General features: G+C 41.3%; 1 pseudogene across 1 annotated transcript; it reads left to right on the forward strand.

The window, feature by feature from the left end:
• Positions 1-6,679: 6,679 nt before the first annotated feature.
• LOC308516141 (gamma-tubulin complex component 3-like) lies at positions 6,680-7,810 on the forward strand (annotated as a pseudogene). The gene has a single exon. The product of its transcript is annotated as a gamma-tubulin complex component 3-like (transcript).
• Positions 7,811-8,591: the final 781 nt, after the last annotated feature.

The following is an 8,591-nucleotide window of genomic DNA, read 5'->3' on the forward strand; positions in this document are numbered from 1 at the left end:
AATTAAACACATTAAGCCCACAAAAATCAAAACTGTTAATTCACAAAAGTTCACCTGCCTGTAAATTATATTCCTATTAACCTTTCTTTTGCCTGGTGACTGGTCAATTATATTAGGGGTCGTTCCCCTCTTGTGTTCAGACCTTATGCTGTGATTGGCTAAAGTCAATATGACAGAAAGAACTTACAGTTGACCAAAAACAAGCCACAAATACACCAAAGAATCTTAACTGAATGAACCAAATTTATTTCCTCTATGAAATTATAAACATTTTCTCAATGTTAAGCATTTTTAACTGTATTTTCTTCTATGTCCAGACTAGCAGATGCTAAAAACTAGTTTTAAAAAAAAATCTTAAAAATCAAATCACTTGTCCTCTCCCTCCTTCTCTGGGCTTTTTAAAATTTATAATCTCTCTGGTATTTATCATAGACTTACCATATGTTACGTACCATACATCATATTCAGTGTATTCCCATGGAAGTTTCTTGCATTCCATAATTTTGTAATAAAATCATATGTATATTCAGTTGAAATGTCTATAGCTCCAAGTATATTTTTCATGGTGCAATTGGAAATTTTATGAAGCAATTCTTGAGGATAATGATAAAATCACTTACTACTGCAAAAGAAAATACCCCCAAAACTTAGTGGCTTAAAACTTTAAAAAATACCCTTGGTCTGTCAGCTGGGTTAAGGGCAGGGTCATGAAGTTCAAACACAGCTACTATGGAGCAAGTTTTGGAAGAGAGGGGATGTGGGTTGTGAAATACCTCTAAATTGTCAACTACAACTATAATTCCAAGCAAGAGAAAGCAGGGCAATTTGAGTGTAAACAAAATGTTCAAGTAAAGAGGGAGTTATATTTGGTACTGTGTGTGGGATAAAAATGAGGAAGAAGAACACAGCCAAAGAAGATACATTAACTGAAGTAAGCAAGGAACAGTGAAAGGGACAAGGAGATACAAGGAAATAAGGAAGTTCACCCTAGGTGAGATCACTGAAAGTTTTGAAATATTGGATACATAATTTAAAGTTGAAAAAGAGAAGTCTTGTTGAAGATTTGGAGACAGGAGGAGATGAGGCCAAAAAGGCAGGAGAGCCAAAACCGGTTTGGCTCAGTGGATAGAGCGTCGGCCTGCGGACTGAAAGGTCCCAGGTTCGATTCCGGTCAAGGGCATGTACCTGGGTTGCGGGCACATCCCCAGTAGGAGATGTGCAGGAGGCAGCTGATCGATGTTCCTCTCTCATCGATGTTTCTAACTCTATCTCTCTCCCTTCCTCTCTGTAAAAAATCAATAAAATATATTAAAAAAAAAAAAGGCAGGAGAGAAGCTGACGTTCAATCACTTAGAATAAGTGAATAAGCAGTGAGTGTTTACTCTGTGCCAGACCCTGTGCTGAGCCCCGGGATGCTTTAATGCTGTGCTTCTAGAGCATCTGAAGGGCATGCACTGCCTGGAGTTCGGCCAATGGCCTCTACTCCTGCATGTTATTGCAGGGAGAATGACAGCGAAGTCAGACAGCTCGGTGGCTGAAGGGGGCGGGGGGAAGGCAGATGAGAGAGCAACATCACCTTTAGGGTGAAATTTTACTTTTCATTCTTTAGTTTTCTCCACTTATAATTAAGGATAAAATGTGGGTAATACTTTCCTTCCTTTGCAGAGGCATGGGAAATGTAAAGTTTAGTTTTATTTTAGATTGTTAAAAAAAGCCCAGCCGGTGTAGCTCAAAAGGTCACAGTTCAGTTCTCAATCAGGGCCCATGCCCGGGATGGGGGCTCGATTCCCAGGGTGGAGCATGCAGGAGGCAGCCAATCAATGATTCTCTCTCATCATTGATGTTTCTAACTCTCCCTCTCCCTTCCTCTCCGATATCAATACAAATATATTTTAAAAAAAAGAAGAAAGAAAGAAAGTACCAGTGTCAAACATAAACTTAGTGGTATGGCCTCCAATAAGTCTCCATGGAGTGAGAGCCTTATACATGGAGTGCCGTAGATAATAATAACAACACTGACTGGATGTTTATTATGTGCCAGACACTATTATACAGGCTTCACACAAAGTCACACATTTAATCCTCACCGTAACCAAATTGGTACATACTGTGTTCATCATCCCCTTTATACAGGTGAGAAGATTGAGGCACAGAGAAGTTAGGTGCCTTGACCAAAGTTACTCAGGTAGTAAGCAGTGGAACTGGTAATTAGACCTAGAATATCTGGTTCCAGAATCCATGCAATATAGTGCCTCTTAATTGCTTTTTAAATGTTTAATTTATACCTATTGGCAATATTGGCTGGCTGTCTTTTTATATGTCTATCATTGTCAGCACTTCTAGCAGGTAGGATGCACTTCCATCTCCCAAAGTGACTAAAACGCACAGGGCCAAAGATACCTATTCTTAATACACTGTGTGTGTATGGGGGGGGGGGGAGGCGAGGTGCGGGGAGAAGGGGGGGGTCAGAACCTGTCCTGGCTGACCCTTCAGTAAGAGCTTAAACATAAAGCTTAAAGCTCAGGCCATCTAAGGGATCTAACACTCTGTCTGAGATGCAAGATAGCCATTTCACTCTTAGCAGATGCAAGGCTCATCTCTGCTTACTGCTCTGCTGCCTCAGTGCCACACACACACACACACACACACACACACACACACACACACACACTCCACTTGGTGAGCCAGCCTATTTAGTCTCCTCATTGTTACAGAGGGACTGGCACATCCAGCTCTCCCCTTACCCCTCCCCGCCCAGATCACTTCTATCCTAGCTACTAAAAGCTTAGTTAACTTCTGTGCCCTTCTGAGACCTCGCTCTTAGGATAGAAGTTCATGGTTTTGCCAAGGAACTGCCTGCTTGTTCAGAAACTGGGAAGGCATCTCACCCCTGGACTGGAGTTGCCAAACTGGGCCACCTTTGTTGGTGGCTGTTTCTACTGTAGCTGAGTCCTCAGCCAGATGCTAACATCAGCATGGGCGAGGGAGAGGTCGAAGCTCATTGCTCTGGGAAAGCAGGCCAAGCCCCAATTTTTTTCAAATTTCCATTTTCAAAGGCTCAGTGTCAGTATTATGAATATCAAAGTATCAAGTTTCACTGTCCCATGTAAGTTGGCAACCCCTTGGCCTTTTTACATGAACCCTGGGTAAGATGGTGTTGAAGGTAGGCCTTCTGAGTTACAAGTAACAGAGAGCCACTCACGATACTTTTAAGAAAAGAGGGGTTTTGCTCTAAGTCTCCACATGGGTTAAAAATGGATCTGGGGCAGATCTAGGGACCAGTGAGCCATCAATCCCTCAGAAGATGCCTGATTTCTAATGTGTTGCTGTGTTGCTCTTTCTCTCTCTAGGCAGGTTTTTTATTTCTCTTTGACTTTTGCAGAACAGATTGAAAATTAAGTTCCTCTGAGTCATAGTGGGTCAGCTTCTGCTCCAAATAATACTTCCTGAGTTCCTTCTCTTGGCATTTCTTACTTCACATTTCTGAAAGAGGGAATATACATCTTTTGAACATCAGGGGTTACAAGTCAATCTTGGGCTGGGTCATCTCTCTTGTTTCTTTCTCTCTCTCTCTCTCTCCCTCTCTCCCTCCCTCCCTCCCTCCCCCCCTCCCCTCTCTTCATCTCTGTCTCTCTCTCAAGTACAGATTGCCTCACTAGAAGCTACTATGGGCTGGTAGGTACTATATCATGTTTAATGTAGATGGGATATTTGAGGCTGAATTGAAACAAGCTCTTGGTAACATGGTATTAACATTATAAATCTCCACAATTAAATTAAAGTGACACAATTTTTAAAAGTTTAATATTCAAATTTACAATCATTTCTAGTCAGCCTTTATTTTAATCTTTAAGATGTAAGATTATCCATATTTTCCAAAGTTAATTCTTCAATAAAATCATGTACTATTTTGAAAGAAAGCAGATTTTTAAATGAGTACATTATCAAAGAAAAATTCAATACTACTTACAATCTCTTTCATCCTCTTAAGCTTCAAAAGTACCCCCAGCTTTTTCAATTTTTTCCCTGGAGTTTGAGTTCCACTGTCTCCAACCTTATTTTAATTTAGCCCAAATGATCATTACAAATGAAACTGCCAGAAGCAACAAGAAATGTTTGAAGGACTTATCCTTATTTGGTTTCTAACTTAGGAAGGACCTACAAGGCCAAGGTTCAAAAAAAGTATCCTCTAAAGATAATAATTTGTGGAAGAGAAATACAAATTCAAAGATGAAGATATATTTTAGCAATAAAAGGTGAGGTAGCATTAGTTACAAAGAATGAGAATGAATTTTCATCATTTTAACTTAAAATGTTCTTACCACAATCTAATCAAGAGCATCTCCTTCCAAAGACAGATTTCCATGGTAATTTTTGAAATTTCTTGTTCTGGATACATCCATCATTTCATCTTGCCCACAGCCCCTTTTTGGAGAACGTTTCCTGCTAATATCCCTGAAGAGGTAGGACTCATCCCCTTGGTAATTGTACCAATAGAGGGCATGTGAGTCAAGTTAGGCCATTCATATTCTCCTAGAAATTTGGGAAATTGAAACATAGAGACTGGATCAATCCACATGTTAGGCTCCAGAACCCATAGATCATATATAATTAACTGGTAATAGAATTGGCTTTATCCAAATTAAAAATGTAGCTAAATGCCAAGTTAAAAGCAGCTGAAATTACGGGGAAGCAGACCCTAAAAGGCCTGTGGAAGAAGCTGGTTTCCCCAGGAAAGATGGAGCCAACCTGCAAGGAGAAGTAAAGAGAATATTCTGAGAAAGATCAAGAGAAATGATCTGCCTGAAGACGAGTTCCCAGAGGTCCCTAGCTGTGTCATTAATCATAGGATTTCTTCAGACTTTTACAATAAATTCCGCTTTATTTCAACTCGCTTGAGTATGTGTATGTGGGGTTTTTTTTTTTTCCTGTAATGAGATTAAGATGATTCTGTTTTTATGTGCATATTTTTAATCTGGGTGAAGACTGAATTTAGGATGCCTCGGGAGACAGAAGTGGATGGCCTCCACTCCTGCCAGTGCCCCCTGAAGAAAATTGAAGGCAAACACCAAAGCATGCATATCTTAAATATTTGCAAAGAACAGCAGTTTCATCCAGAATGGGATTTGATGAGCAACTTCTGTGACTGAGATAGAACTTAGTAGAAACACTTATCCTAATAAGACGGATGATTCAGTCATTGCAATTGTTCAACAAATTATACTGAGCATCCACTGTATGTGCTAAGTCCTTGTGAATGGACCTGGAGCCCTTAGGAGATTATAAAGTTTCCAGTGGGACAATGAGTAAATCAGTTACTATATAATGCACCTTAGACCACTGAATGCTAAGGATGAGTTCAAATGGAGAGCACTGGGCTGGGGACTTGGGAGGTTTGGACCACATATAAAAATTAAGCCCTTTCTTGCTTTAAACAAAGCCCCCTGAGCAAGCTTCTGAGATAATTCCAAACAAGTCCATGAACATCTATTAAAAATGAACTAGTGTTGGGTACTAAACATACTCTAAGATGAAAACAGCTTTTTGGACTAGAAAGCAAACAAACAAACAAACAAAAAAACTCACACATATCCAAATGTTATATCCTGATAAGAAATACCATTTACTCATTAGATCCCTGTTTGTATTGATGCCTGAATGTTGTGTTGATAGATTCTATAACCGTCTAAGACCACTGTGACTTCTTGATCTCCTGTCATTAGTTTAAATTTGATCCTGTTAGGAACAGATGTGGTCCCAAATAATGTCATTATAATTTGATAAGAGCATTGATAATTAAAAACCCTCAACTTGCTTTATGGATAAAGTCCACTAAGTCCTAACCCTGGAAACAGTGTCAGTCTTTAAGCAATGATATATTTGGTGCCATGTTTGCTGTTGAAGAAAGGGGCAAACCGTATAACTTTCTGAATCCACAGCTCATGAGTAACACATCAGCTGTCAGCACAGGAAGCAAGTCAGAGAGAGCAGTCTGGCCAAGAGCTGAAGCTGTCCGTCACATCGACGGAATACAGAAGAACACACAAATATCCTTGGATTTCTACATCAAATTGCCTCTTTCTTCCTTGACAGCTCAAGAAACCCTCTTAGAATCCGTTAGGGCCCCAGCACAGTTGGCATTGGGACTTAGAGGGGAAAGCACAAAATAGGAAAGTACTTAGAGAGCATCTTGTCCTCCCTAAGTGCTTCATAATCATAATGTTATGGTTGAGTGCCTATCAAATTATAGCTGAAGATCAAGCAAAACACAGACATTTTCAGAGCAGTTACTGCTCACTTAATGGTCTGGTAGGACAAAGGATAAATTCTTGAAAATGTCAGGTATTCAATAAGTCATATTCTTAGAGAGAAAGGAAAAAATCCTTCCAGAATCCAGGCTCGTTACCTAAGATAAAAGTCATGGGTCATGTCCAGCAGGAATTTACAAAGAAAACACAAATGTTGCAACATTAGTCCCAAAAGCTCCATAATCAAACCAGGGGATTTTAGCTGTTCGGATTTATTCAGCTACGTTCTGCCAAATGTCATGCTATCAAGAAGCAAAAGACTCCAGCGGGGCCTTTTGGAGACGCCTGGAGCCCAAGGGGTGTGGGCCAGGCACAAGCATTGGGGCACCGCAGGACTCAGCGGGGGAAGGCGGGCTGGGGTCTGCTGCTCCATGAGGGCTCCCAACCAGAAGTCACAGAATGTCCTGCTGCAGAACCTGTGTTGCCGGATTCTGGGCAAGAGCGGAGCTGATGTAGCCCAGCAGTTCCAAGATGGCGACAAGTTATTGGCAGCAACTTTGCCTTAACTGTTAAAAGAGATGAAATTCTAGTAACTAAAAAAAATACAGAACTCACTCGACAAAGAGGCAGATACAGCATTGTTTGCAGGACTCCATAGAAACTTCACTCACAAGGAGTTTTGAAAAATAAATAGTCATCTCTACCTCTTGCTGAGCCTTAGCGAAGATCCACACAGTCAAACAAGGTTTCTAGCTACGCCATGTTTATTTGCTCTCGCATCATCGAGAGATGCCCACTCACCTCCCTGCTCCTGTGCCAGGCCTCAGACTCTCCCGTTGAACCACCAGGATCACAGCCCCGTGTCAGCGCAGGGCTCTCTGGCCCCACGGGAAGCAGCGGCACCAGCAGTTCAAGCCCACAGTCTCACCAAGGGCCCGGGAGTAGGAGACTGTTTTCCACAGCAGTTGTGGGTCATGTCTTGCATGGACTTTAACTGCAAGCCAGCCTTCTCTACAACCCGCTTCCTCAAAAGGCATCCCTACCACTGTTTTTCGCAATGTGACAAGGTCAAGGAGACATGTGGAAATTACTGAGGCAGCCCTTGTCAGAGACATTTTGTACGTATTCCAGGGCACAGATGGCAAAATCATCCAGATGAGCAACACTGAGAATTGTTACAAAGTGGAGGGAAAGGCAACCCTAAATACATCTCTGAGGGACATAATAGTCAGACTGGCTGAGTTGGGATAGTTACACAATAAAATCAGAAAATACACAGGCCAGAGGAGTCTAAACTGCTCACTTGGACTTGTAGATCAGAGCTTTTGTGCTGCTTTGCCTCAGGAACTCAAAGAATATAACCGATTACTCTGTTTTACCTTCCCAGCTACAGTCAGAGGATGATTAGGGTGTGGATTTGGACCTTGAGAGTAGCCCAACTCCAGTGCCTCCTGGTTTGGACATCCGATCCCAAGATAAGACTGAAGACTATTGCAGCCCTGATGGACGACTGCCAACAAAGGAAAGGAGGTGAGGTAGCCTCCGCCGTCCACACTACCTAAAAACGGGAGACCTGTACATGAGGTCCCTGGTGCATCACCTTCTCTGCTTAGTGTTGCATCCTGTCCTGAGCTTCCTTTGCCGTTGGATATAGGACAGGGGACGCGAGGGCATACTGTGAAGTAAGGAAGGCTACTCTACTGTCAGACTCAGATTTAAGAAGCATGGGACTCAATTACTCATTTCAGTAACGTGACCACACTTCATTTGAATGCCGCACATATTTTGTACAGTGATTCGAAAGCCAATTATCTCATTTATCGGCAGAGCTGTATTTGGTTAATGGAAAATTGTTATCCCATTTTTCATAGTGGGAAATTTAGCAAGGTCAACTCATCCAAATTTACTAGCAATAGCAGGTTTATGTCAAAGATAGGATGAGGACTCCTAAGCCTTAGTCCAGTTTTCGTTGCAGAACAGTATTATATGTTCTCTAGCTTTGCATGATTACATGAAACTAACTGTGGTGTGAACAATTTTAATGAAATAAGTCACTTTCATTTGTACCCATTGTATAGTTAGTTCTGCTGTAATGCAATGTGTGTTCCTAAAAAAAAAGTCACTGTGCTAAAATCTCAGAGTAAAAACCACAGGAATTCTGACAAGTGGAATGAAGCGGGGCATCACACTTGAAGCCCTTGCCAGTGATGTGAAATTTAAAAAGTCTAGCAACTTAATAGACGTTGTAGCACAGTTTTAGGCACATAGTAAATTGTTAAGAAATATGTAATTTCTAGAATGAAAATGGCTTTTACCTTGAAAAAGCCTTGATGTTGGCTTGCA

Source organism: Myotis nattereri (assembly GCF_964212035.1).
Source record: "Myotis nattereri genome assembly, chromosome: 1".
Lineage (NCBI taxonomy): Eukaryota > Metazoa > Chordata > Mammalia > Chiroptera > Vespertilionidae > Myotis > Myotis nattereri.